At 34.6% G+C, this 13170-nt stretch overlaps 1 protein-coding gene and 1 long non-coding RNA gene across 5 annotated transcripts in view; both read right to left on the bottom strand.

The window, feature by feature from the left end:
* nectin1b (nectin cell adhesion molecule 1b) overlaps positions 1 to 13170 on the bottom strand; it is a 276075-nt gene that overhangs the window by 55370 nt on the left and 207535 nt on the right. The window lies entirely within an intron of this gene.
* On the bottom strand, positions 6112 to 6630 carry LOC143757344 (uncharacterized). Its single transcript, XR_013210480.1, has 2 exons — positions 6592 to 6630; positions 6112 to 6187 (listed from the first exon to the last, which is right to left on the bottom strand). It is a non-coding gene; the product is annotated as an uncharacterized LOC143757344 (long non-coding RNA).

The following is a 13170-nucleotide window of genomic DNA, read 5'->3' as shown; positions in this document are numbered from 1 at the left end:
GATTGATACAATGCCAACTTCAATTTTATTTTTATGAAGATGTTTCATAAAAAAAAATGTCGAATAACTTTACAAAACTTTTAAGCTATTTATAACTATTTGTCAGCTTTCAAATGAGATCATACTTGTGCTTTTAGTACAAAGGGTTCACGAACTGTATCTGTTTCAGTTTGGATATGCCATTTCTGGGGATTTTTCAAAAGTGGGGTTGCAGCCTAACAGGTTAATTGACAGAACTTAAGCTCCACTGATTGCAGAGGCTCAAAGGGAGCACTCTGCAGGGCAGTTTAAACCACTGAGAGGTCCCAAGAGGCAGAGGTGGGAGTAAGTCACACATGTGCAAGTCACAAGCAAGTCTCAAGTCTTAACCTTCGCGTCTCAAGCAAGTCCAAGTACATTTTTTATAAAGGCAAGTTAAGTCAAGTCATGTCACTGCCTTATGTCAAGCAAGTCAAGTCAAGTCGTAGCTTGGGTCACAAGTCACTGGCAAGTAATACAAACGTTTGACGATTTCACTGAATTTATATATTAAAAATAAATGAAAACTACAGAAGTTGTGGACTATGGTTTTATTTGCAACATTTTTTTTATATATGCATTTCCACATATAGCTGAGTTGTTACTACAATACAAATCTAAATGTAGCTGAAATTAGGCCAACATTAAAGCATGAAAAAATAAAAATGCCTCAAACATTGCAGAAGACCATTAAAAGGTATTAAACAATTCACAATTCAAGTATAATTCCTATGCGACCAAAGGCATTCTTCAAACTGGCATCCCCTTAATACAAGTTATATATTTTTAATTATGAAGTTAAAACTGCCAATAGGTGGCGCCAAATTACCGTATTAATGTACGAGTCATAGAAGCATTCATTTAACTTATGTTCAAAACGGCAGATTCGTTCTGGAACTAAGCAACTAGGTCACTGAATCACAAATACGCATAACGCTTTCTGTGGCTTGTTTGGAACTATTGTCATTGGAGAAATCGAGCAAAAACGGAAAATATTTGGAATATTAGGCTATGTCTAAATGTCACATCACAATATTCACTCTTTGTTTACTGAACTGTTTTATAAAATCATTATCACATTTGCAATCGCGTCAATATTCTGGAAATATTTTTAAAATATCATATGTTATAATTATGAAAATAACTCATACTAGGGCACTTTTTTCCACCACATTTTGAATTTTGGGTGCAATATTAATTCTGCTGGCATTTTGATAACATCTAATAGATGTAACCCCTGATAACATCTAACCCTGCTTTAAGAGAAACATAAAACACGACAAAACATTAACAGTTTTCTATGTTGTTTTTTTGTCATTGGAAAGAACGACATATTTGCCTTTAAAGCATGATTTAAAAATAAATGTGGCAAATGTTATACAAAACGTATGACATCATTAATTATCATTTGAATATTGACAACATTAAGCTACATTAGAAAACATAATTGTGTATAAAGAGGCATGCTGTTTTGACCAATATTCTCGATTTAAAGATAGTCAAATTAACTATAACAAACAGGTTAAACAAGCCATAGCTTACGTTTAGACGTGGTGAATGAAGTTCGACTGTTCGAGGTTGTGATGGTCGTCCGATATCCCTTGCCAGTTATTATGCGTACAGCAAATCTTCTTGTATGAATATAGTCAATTTCTAGTGTTTATATCCAAAAAGAAACGATGCTGGGAGATGTTTTTGTATTTAGCGCGCTCACAGCGATGTATGTTTTTTTTCTGGGGTTGTGCAGTGTCACGCAATCGCGCAGAATCTGATGACTGGCGTCAATGGTTCCGTTGCTTTCATTTTGTTCATCAATTGATGTTGCGATGATAAATGTATATCAAGTCATTCTCCAGTCATACAGTTCAAGTCAAGTCAAGTCTCAAGTCATTGGATCTCAAGTCAAAGTCAAGTCAAGATTTTCTTAATTTAATCAAGCAAGTCTCAAGTCCTTAAATTTGCGACTCGAGTCTGACTCGAGTCAAGTCATGTGACTCGAGTCCCCCATCTCTGCCAAGAGGGAACGAGAGGAGGGCAAGGAGGATTGAGTCTCTTCGCTCCTCTCAGGAACCTGATGATCAGGAATGATGATGGAAAGTACGACACTGATCTGGCATTTTCTGGGGTCTTCTCAGTGAGAAGAGCACCAGTTGATGAGGAGGTTTCACTTCAAATCGTAGGCATGTCTCGTGGACAGTGCTCTAGCGGAAGTGATGGTAGCCACCACCACTGGTGGTAGAGTACTCAAACCTGCCTCATCCCGTCCATGAGCAACACATGGAGGTTCCAAAGATTGGGACAAGGGTGCCATAGGGTGTCCCATCTCTGAGAAAGAAGGTCCTTCCTCAGAGGAATTGGCCAGGGAGGGGCTGTCGCGAGGAGTACAAATTCGAAGAACAAGTTCTGGGTGGGCCAATAAGGCACAACCAATATGACCTGCTCCTCATCCTCCCTGATCTTGCACAGGGTCTGTGCAAGAAGGCTCACTGGGGGATACGCATACTTGCGGAGGCCCCGCGGCCAGCTCTGGAAAGTCAGTTCTTTGGAAAAAGAGGTTATCCCCCGGCCCTCCACCGGGGGAAGGAGTAGCCCTGCAACCACTTCATGGAAAGAACTGCAACCCATATCTGAGCTGCCCGTAACGGGGGCGCTGCATGGCCTTGCGTTCGGCTGGCTGCGGGGCTGGTACGGGCTGGGGCGCCTTCCTGCGACAACCTCCACGTCGCGGCTCGGGTGAAGGCTGCTGCTGGGGCAGGGCGGGAGGGGGCGGAAGTGGCAGGAGAGTGCACTCGGCGTCTGAGCCGGCTGGGTGTCAGCAGCTGGCCGCGGGGTCAGAACATGTTTGATTACCTCAGTCTGCTTCTTGGCAGCTGAGAACTGTTGGGCAGAGTCCTCGACCGCGCAGCCGAAGAGGCCAGCCTGGGATATGGTGGAGTTGAGGAAGCGGGTATGCTCAACCTTGCGCACATCAAACAGGTTAAGCCAGAGATGTCTGACCACGCATGTGGACATCACCTGACCCAGGGAGCGTGCGGTCACCTTTGTTGCTCGTAGAGCGAGGTCTGTGGTGGCACGATGCTCTTGGATGAGTCTTGAATCAGCCCTACCCTCGTGTATGTCAGTGAGCACCCTGGCCTGGTAGACCTGAAGGATGGCCAAAGCATGCAGTGAGGCGGCAGCCTGCCCTGCAGCTCTATAGGTCTTGCCACCAGAGTAGACAGGAACCTACAGGCATTGGAGGGATGCTTAGGGTCACCATGCCAGGTGGAGACGCTGTGGGGACACAGATGTGTTGCCACAGAACACTCCACAGGGGGAACCCCAGTGTACCCTTGGCAGCGGCCTCTGCGAGGGAAGAGAAGGCGGAAGAGGCCGCTGAGCAGTGGCAAAAAGTCAAAGGAGACTCCCACGATCTCATGACTTCTTCATGCACGTCCGGGTAGAAAGGAATTGGGGTCGCCACCCCCAAAAACCAATCGTCAGCCTTGAGCGCTTAGGACATGGCGGAAGGTTCCACACAAGCCCGATACTCGCGGCGGCCCGGGAAAGCATAGCTGTCAACTCTGGAACAGACTCGGGCAATGCTGTCACACCCGAAGGTGGCAGCACAGCCGAATCCTCATAATTTCATCTGCCGTGGCGACTGGTCAGCGAACTCATCCAGAAACCTCACAAGTTGCAAAGTGAAAGAGGGGGGTGTGGACCGAGGAGAAGGGTGACCGAGGAGAAGGGTGCTGGAACAGGGTGACCTCAGGCTGAACAAGCATGGCGAGTCTGCTTTTAGCTACTATGCCAGTCTTTCTTTCTTTCTTTCTTTCTTTCTTTCTTTTTTTCTTCCTGTCTTTCTTTCTAACTAATCTTTCTCTCTTTCTAACTATTCTTTCCTTTTTCCTAACATTTTTTTCTTTCTTTTTTCCTAACATTTCTTTCTTTCTTTCTTTCTTTCTTTCTTTCTTTCTTTCTTTCTTTCTTTCTTTCTTTCTTTCTTTCTTTCTTTCTTTCTTTCTTTCTTTCTTTCTTTCTTTCTTTCTTTCTAATCCATCTTTCTTTCTTTCTAACTAATTATGTTTCTTTCTTTTAATTCTTTCTAACTAATCTTTCTTTCTTTCTAACTATTCTTTCATTTTTACTAACATTTTTTTCTTTCTTTTTTCCTAACATTTCTTTCTTTCTTTCTTTATTTCTTTATTTCTTTCTTTCTTTCTTTCTTTCTTTCTTTCTTTCTTTCTTTCTTTCTTTCTTACTAATCTATCTTTCTTTCTAACTAACTAAACTTTCTTTCTAACTGATCCATCTTTCTTTCTTCCTTTCTTTCTTTCTTTCTTTCTTTCTTTCTTTCTTTCTTTCTTTCTTTCTTTCTTTCTTTCTTTCTTTCTTTCTTTCTTTCTTTCTTTCTTCCTTACTAATCTTTCTTTCTAACTATTCTTTCCTTTTTCCTAACTTTTTTTCTTTTCTTTTTTTTTCTTTCTTTCTTTCTTTCTTTCTTTCTTTCTTTCTTTCTTTCTTTCTTTCTTTCTTTCTTTCTTTCTTTCTTTCTTTCTTTCTTTCTAACTATTCTTTCTTTTTTACTTTTCTTCCTTTCTAACCATTCTTTCTTTCTTTTTTACTTTTCTTTTTTAAACTAATCTTTCTTTATTTCTAACTAATCTTGCTTTCTTTCTAACTAATCTCTTTCTTTCTTTCTAACTAATATTTTTTTTTTCTTTCTCTTCTTTCTTTCTTTCTTTCTTTCTTTCTTTTTTGCTTTTCTTCCTTTCTAACTATTATTTTTTTACTTTCTAACTAATCTATCTTTCTTTTTTACTTTTCTTCATTTCTATCCATTCTATTTCTTTCTTTCTTTCTTTCTTTCTTTCTTTCTTTCTTTCTTTCTTTCTTTCTTTCTTTCTTTCTTTCTTTCTTACTAATCTATCTTTCTTTCTAACTAATCCATCCTTCTTTCTTTCTGACTAATCCATTTCATTTTTTCTTTCTTTTTTCCTAACATTTCTTTCTTTCTTTCTTTCTTTCTTTCTTTCTTTCTTTCTTTCTTTCTTTCTTTCCTTTCTAACTTGTCTTTTTTTACTTTCTTTCTTTCTTTTTTAATTTTCGTTTCATTCTTTTTTCAAACTAATCTTTCTTTCTTTCTAACTAATTTATATTTCTTTCTTTCTAGCTAATTTATCTTTCTTTCTTTCTTTCTTTCTTTCTTTCTTTCTTTCTTTCTTTCTTTCTTTCTTTCTTTCTTACTATTCTTTCTTTTTTACTTTTCTTCCATTCTAACCATTCTTTCTTTATTTTTTTTACTTTTATTTTTTTTAAACTAATCTTTCTTTATTTCTAACTAATCTTTCTTTCTTTCTAACTAATCTCTTTCTTTCTTTCTTTCTTTCTAACTAATCTTTCTTTCTTTTTTCTTGCGTTCTTTTTCTTTCTTTCTTTCTTTCTTTCTTTCTTTCTTTCTTTCTTTCTTTCTTTCTTTCTTTCTTTCTTTCTTTCTTTCTTTCTAACTAATCTATCTTTCTTTTTTACTTTTCTTCATTTCTAACCATTCTCTTTCTTTCCTTCTTTCTTTCTTTCTTACTAATCTATCTTTCTTTCTAACTAATCCATCCTTCTTTCTTTCTGAATAATCCGTCTTTCTTTCTAACTAATCTATCTTTCTTTCTTCCTTTCTTTCTTACTGATCTATCTTTCTTTCTAACTAATCTTTCTTTCTTTCTAACTAATCTATCTTTCTTTCTGTCATACTGATCTTTCTTTCTTTCTTTCTTTCTTTCTTTCTTTCTAACTAATCTATCTTTCTTTCTGTCTAACTAATCTTTCTTTCTTTCTTTCTCACTAATCTATCTTTCTTTCTAACTAATCTTTCTTTCTTTCTTACTAATATATCTTTATCTCTAACTACCTAAACTTACTTTCTAACTGATCCATCTTTCTTTCTTTCTTTCGTTCTTTCTTTCTTTCTAACTAATCCATCTTTCTTTCTTTCTAACTAATTATCTTTCTTTCTTTCTTTCTTTCTTTCTTTCTTTCTTTCTTTCTTTCTTTCTTTCTTTCTTTCTTTTCTTTCTTTCTTTCTTTCTTTCTAACTATTCTTTCCTTTTCCTAACATTTTTCTTTTTTTTCCTAACATTTCTTTCTTTCTTTCTTTCTTTCTTTCTTTCTTTCTTTCTTTCTTTCTTTCTTTCTTTCTTTCTTTCTTTCTAACTAATCTATCTTTCTTTCTTTCTAATTAATCTATCTTTATTTCTAACTAATCCATTTTTCTTTCATTCTTTTTTCACTATTCTTTCTATTTTACTTTGCTTCCATTCTAACTATTTTTTTACATTCTTTCTAACTAATCTATCTTTCTTTTTTACTTTTCTTCATTTCTAACCGTTCTCTTTTTTATTTCTTTCTTTATTACTATTCTTTCTTTTTTACTTTTCTTCCATTATAACCATTCTTTCTGTCTTTTTTACTTTTCTTTTTTTAAACTAATCTTTCTTTTTTTCTAACTAATCTTTCTTTCTTTCTAACTAATCTATTTCTTTCTTTCTAACTAATCTATCTTTATTTCTAACTAATCCATTTTTCTTTCTTTCTCACTATTCTTTCTTTTTTACTTTTCTTCCTTTCTAACTATTCTTTTTTTCTTTCTTTCTTTCTTTTTTACTTTTCGTTTCTTTCTTTCTTTCTTTTTTACTTTTCGTTTTGTTTCTTTTTTTCTAATCTTTCTTTCTAACTAATTTATCTTTCTTTCTAACTAATTCATCTTTCTTTCTTTCTTTCTTTCTTTCTTTCTTTCTTTCTTTCTTTCTTTCTTTCTTTCTTTCTTTTGTTCTTTATAACTATTCTTTCTTTTTTACTTTCTTCCTTTCTAACCATTCTTTCTTTTTTCTTTTTCTTTTTTAGTTTTCTTTCTTTTTTCAAACTAATCTTTCTTTATTTCTAACTTTTCTTTCTTTCTAACTAATCTCTTTCTTTCTTTCTTTCTTTCTTTCTTTTTTACTTTTCTTCCTTTGTAACTATTCTTTCTTTTTTACTTTCTTTCTAACTAATCTATATTTCTTTTTTACTTTTCTTCATTTCTAACCATTCTCTTTCTTTCTTTCTTTCTTTCTTTCTTTCTTTCTTTCTTTCTTTCTTTCTTTCTTTCTTTCTTTCTTTCTTTCTTACTAATCTATCTTTCTTTCTAACTAATCCATCCTTCTTTCTTTCTGACTTATCTTTCTTTCTTTCTTTCTTTCTAACTAATCTATCTTTCTTCCTTTCTAATATATCTTTCTTTCTTTCTTTCTTTCTTTCTTACTGATCTATCTTTTTTTTAACTAATCTTTCTTTCTTTTATGAATTACTTCAATGAGAAAATAGAAAGCATCAGAAACACAATTGTAAATGTACACTCTTTTATGGTGTCTTATGATTCAGCCTCAATTATCGCCCCTCAAGAACAACTACACCGCTTTACAAATATAGGACAGGAAGAGTTAAATAAACTTACCATTGCATCTAAACCAACAACATGTTTATTAGATCCAATACCCACTAAACTACTGAAAGAAGTGTTACCTGTAGTGGAAGAGCCTCTTCTCAATATTATTAACTCGTCTTTATCTTTAGGTCATGTTCCAAAAATATTCAAACTGGCAGTAATAAAACCTCTCATTAAGAAACCGCAATTAGATCCAAATAACCTAGCAAATTACAGACCCATTTCAAATCTTCCATTTATGTCTAAAATACTAGAAAAAGTTGTGTCCGCTCAATTGTGCTCTTTCTTGCAAGAAAATGATATCTATGAAAAATTTCAGTCAGGATTCAGACCGCAGCATAGCACAGAAACTGCGCTAGTTAAAATTACAAATGATTTACTTTTAGCTTCTGACCAAGGCTGTATCTCAACACTAGTTCTACTTGATCTTAGCGCTGCGTTCGACACTATAGATCATAAAATACTCTTGGATTGACTACAAAACTACACTGGAGTTCAGGGACAGGCATTAAGCTGGTTTAGATCGTACTTATCAGACCGTTATCATTTTGTCTGTTTAAATGGGGAAAAATCGAAGATAACGTCAGTAGACTATGGAGTGCCGCAAGGATCGGTGTTAGGCCCTCTGCTATTCTCAATATATATGCTGCCACTTGGTAATATTATAAAAAAAACATGGAATTAATTTCCACTGTTATGCTGATGACACTCAATTATATATTTCATCACAACCAGATGAAATCACTAACTCATCTAAATTGACAGAGTGTCTCAAAGATATAAAATGCTGGATGATGTGTAATTTCCTTCAATTAAATTCAGATAAAACGGAGGTATTACTTATTGGTCCAAAAAACTACCCACAAAACCTTGTACAATACAACTTTAATATAGAAGGATGTCCTGTTACTTTATCCACTACAGTAAAAGACCTGGGGGTTATACTAGACCGCAACTTGTCTTTCGAAAATCTTATTTCATATGTTACAAGAACAGCCTTTTTCCACCTTAGAAACATTGCCAAGCTACGTAACATGCTATCTGTTTCTGATGCAGAAAAGTTAGTTCATGCATTCATGACCTCGAGACTAGATTACTGTAATGCTTTATTAGCTGGCTGTCCTGCATCCTAAATAAACAAGCTACAGTTAGTGCAAAATGCAGCTGCTAGAGTTCTTACTAGGTCAAGAAAATATGATCATATAAGACCTATTTTATCATCTCTACACTGGTTACCTATTAAGTTCACTAAATTCGAGGCTTCTGGTCATTCCTAGGATATCTAAGTCCACTAGAGGAGGGAGGGCGTTCTCGCATTCATCGAGGCTCAGACTCGCTGTCCCAGTTTAAAACTAGATTAAAGACGCATCTCTTTAGCCAAGCATTCACATAATGCTTACCTTTTATACCACTGTTGAATCAGATCGAATGCATTAATATTATGAACAGCAGCTATGCTAATTTTATCTTGGGACGCTAGTCCCGACGTAAATAGCGTTCATCAGCTCCGGTTTGTATCCAGCCTCTCACGGAGACCTCAGATGCACCAACACCTGCGATAAGATGACTAAACGCCTGTGAAGAGATGACTCGACGCCTGTGAAGAGACGACTCAACGCCGGCGATATGTTATGCCCTAAATAACTACATGATTAACTAACTGTATTTTTTCTATGTACATTTATGAAATGCACTTTCTGTAAAGCTGCTTTGAAACAATAAGTATTGTGAAAAGCGCTATACAAATAAATTTGAATTGAATTGAATTGAATTTCTAACTAATCTATCTTTTTTTCTAACTAATCTCTTTCTTTCTTTCTTTCTTACTGATCTTTCTTTCTATCTTTCTTTCTTTCTAACTAATATTTCTTTCTTTCTTACTGATCTTTCTTTCTTTATCCTCTTTCTTTCTAACTAATATTTCTTTCTTTCTTACTGATCTTTCTTTCTTTATTTCTAACTAATATTTATTTCTTTCTTTCTTTCTTACTGATCTATCTTTCTTTCGAACTAATCTTTCTTTGTTTCTTTCTTTCTTACTAATCTATCTTTCTAACTAACTAAACTTTATTTCTAACTGATCCATCTTTCTTTCTTTCTAACTAATTATATTTCTTTCTTTCTTTCTTTCTTTCTTTCTTTCTTTCTTTCTTTCTTTCTTTCTTTCTTTCTTTCGCTCTTTCGTTCTTTCTTTCTTTCTTTCGACTATTCTTTCTGACTATTCTTTTTTGTTTCTTTTTTCTTTCTTTCTTTATTACTTTTCTTTCTTTCTTCTTTCTTTCTTTCTCTCTTTCTTTATTTCTTTCAACTATTCTTTCTAACTATTCTTTTTTTTTACTTTTTTCTTTTTTCTTTCTTTTTTACTTTCTTTTTTCAAACTGATTTTTCTTTCTTTCTAACTACTTTGTATTTCTTTATTTTTTCAAACTAATTTTTATTTATTTCTTACTAATCTTTCTTTCAAACTGATCTTGTTTCTCTTTTTTCAAACTGATCTTTCTTTCTTTCTTTCTAACTAATCCATCTTTCTTTATTTCTAACTGTTCTATCTTGCTTTCTAACTATTCTTTATTTTTTCCTAACATTTTTCTTTCTTTCTTTCTAACTATACTATCTTTCTTTCTCACTATTCTTTCATTTTTCCTAACATTTGTCTTTCTTTTTTCCTAACATTTCTTTCTTTCTTCCTTTCTTTCTTTCTTTCTTCCTTTCTTTCTTTCTTTCTTTCTTTCTTTCTTTCTTTCTTTCTTTCTTTCTTTCTTTCTTTCTTTCTAACTATTCTTTCTTTTTTACTTTCTTTTTTCTTTCTTTCTGTATTACTTTTCTTTCTTTCTTTTTAACTTTTTTCTTTATTTTTTTAAACTAATCTTTCTTTCTTTCTCTCTTTCTTTCAACTATTCTTTCTAACTATTCTTTATTTTTTATTTTTTTATTTTTTATTTCTTTCTTTTTTACTTTCTTTTTTACTTTTCTTTCTTTTTTTCAAACTGATCTTTCTTTCTAACTACTTTTTATTTCTTTATTTTTCAAACTAATATTTATTTATTTCTAAGTAATCTTTCTTACTTTCTTTCAAACTGATCCTTTTTCTTTCTTTTTTCAAACTGATCTTTCTTTCTTTCAAACTAATCCATCTTTCTGTCTTTCTTCCTTTCTCTCTTTCTTTCTTTCTATCTAACTATTCTATCTTTCTTTCTAACTATTCTTTCTTTTTTCCTAACATTTCTTTCTTTCTTTCTCTTTCTTTCTTTCTTTCTTTCTTTCTTTCTTTCTTTCTTTCTTTCTTTCTTTCTTTCTTTCTTTCTTCATTTCTTTCTTCTTTCTAAGAGTGGCACTTTCTATCCATCTCTAATCTTTCTTTCTAACTAATCTTGATGATCTATCCATCCAACCATCCATGGTCATGTTAAAACATGCTAAATCATGCTAGCAACCATGTGGCAAACTATACTTGAAACATGTTAAACGCGCTAGAACAGTTTAAAACTTTTTCAAACTTGCTGGCTTTTCCAAGCCAACTTAAAGTTTGTCTACAAACTTTACCATCTAGTTAGTATTATTATTATTAGTAGCAGTATTAAACAATTAAAATAAATGTAATCATAATATAACTCTCAAAAATACATAAATTAATAATATTTTTATTTTTAAACAATTGTTAAATTGTTAAAAATACATTTTATTGATCCTCTTCATAGACATCAAGAGTTTTTTTTCTAAGAGATTTGAAGGTTAGAACTGCTAATGCCACAACTGAATAAGCTCCACTTGATCAAAGATAATTAGTTCTATAGGCTAGGTTGCATCGGTATGCCTGTAAATTCACAGAGCCATTTATAACAGTGTTCTTTTTTAACTGAAACTGATCAGCTTCATTCAAAGTGTTGTTGGCCACCTGCTGATCTCTTCATATCACATGCAAGAGAAAACATGGTAATAAAAGGGCTCTGACAGAAAGTGTCTCAAACAATCACACAAACATGTTTTTCTGACTAAAGGTAAATTTTGAAAATATTTCACACCCAGAGTTTCTCTAGGGGTCCAGAGAGAGACTTGAGGATGCAAAAAACATGAAAATGGGTTATGCAGTGTTATACAAGATGCGTAGGGTGGCAACAATAATGACGGGATCATCTTTCGCCCACGGCACACAAGAACAGCCACTGAACAACTGCTGTAGATGCAACATACGCTCTCTTGCCTATGAAGATATACACGGCAGAGGAGCGCTTTCATTCCATCATGTTTAATGGGGGTGTGAAAAAAACTTCTTCCAAATAACTGCAAGACGGAAAAACGATGCCCAAACACATCCAATGAGCTCAGCAAAGGCCGCGGCGTTATTGTTTCAGAACAATTTTCAATAGGCTTATACAGTCTGCTTCTCATGAAGCTCTTCCTTTGCCTGCCGCTTCACTGTGCAATGGTTTTAGAAGTTTGGAATGGGATAGTTTTTCAACCCTTAAGTACTAAAGCAGAGAGTCTTTTCCAAACCTAAATAAAATGTCTGGAGATTGAAAATGCAACTGTCTTCCAAAGAAAGGAGAGAAAACAATCAAGCGATAGCAGCAAACCTTTTCTTATTTCCTTACGAATCAAAGAGCGAGAGAAGAAAACAACAACAAAACAAAACAAAAGATGAAGCCGCTTATATGTGCAGCTGGTGGTTGTTTGGCTCGGAGGGCTGTTTTAGTGGTTTGATGTGACTGAATTGAAATGCTTAAATGTGGGATAATCCGCCAGCAAAGATGGCCTTTGAGTAAAAATTCCCAACAATCGCCGCCTGCCTATGTCACATTTCTGAGGGATATCTATTCACTGTAAAGAGGACTTTAGCTTTACGGAAGATTTCTGAGACAGTGGAAAAATTCAATTTATAGGAAGAATAAAAGGCTTTGCTGGCTCTTTGTTACAGCAGCCAACTATTTTGTTTCTTGTTATCTCTTCCCCGGGGCCGTGCTGAGAGGGACGGGGAGGGAGAAAAACGCTATGGAGGCTTTCGCAGGTTCCCTCATTACCTAAAAGTAACACCTGACTGTCAGTCAGGCTTTTTGTGGCCTTTCGTGTCCATGCTGGTTTTGCATTGTTGCAGGTACAGTATCCTCTAGGTCAGCTTTGACTGCTTCTGTAACAGGTCTGTTCTTCTGACCTAAATGTAACAGTAAACAAGACTTATTGCATAATTATTCAGGATCATGTTTTCTAATAAAGCACTGTCACTTTCAAAGACCCCATCAAGTGGCTTGACAAATGGAGTTTTATTTTACCTGTGTTGAAGATGTCTGTTGAAACAGGAAGTTGTGGCAGGACATACAGTACATAAGCAGGACCTAAAACAAATGTTTTGCCACATCTGCCAATGGTTGGTGGCTTCAGAAAATTTACCGGCCATTAATATTTTTGTTTTTTAACAGGCCAAAAACAGTCAGTTATGACACCTACATTTTAGATACCAGTGAAAATTCACAATTCTCAATTCCAATTTGAATTCCACAGGTAAAACATCTCGAGTTATGACTTTAACGCCTCGGTATGTAACCCTCGTTCTCTGAGGAGGGAACGGAGATGTTACATCAGTGACTGACAAATGGGGTTTCGCTTAGAAAGCCTATCACCTTCGAGTATTACAAAACGAGCCAATGGCAAGGAAATGCCATGGGTCTGCGGGATTTGCATAGCGTAACTCCACCCTA

The sequence above is a fragment of the Siphateles boraxobius genome, unplaced genomic scaffold (genome assembly GCF_051911475.1).
Source record: "Siphateles boraxobius isolate OS27281-9 unplaced genomic scaffold, OSU_SipBor_1 30, whole genome shotgun sequence".
Taxonomy (NCBI): domain Eukaryota; kingdom Metazoa; phylum Chordata; class Actinopteri; order Cypriniformes; family Leuciscidae; genus Siphateles; species Siphateles boraxobius.
The sequence above is the reverse complement of the archived record's forward strand: the minus strand, read 5'-3'. Positions and strand labels throughout refer to the sequence as shown.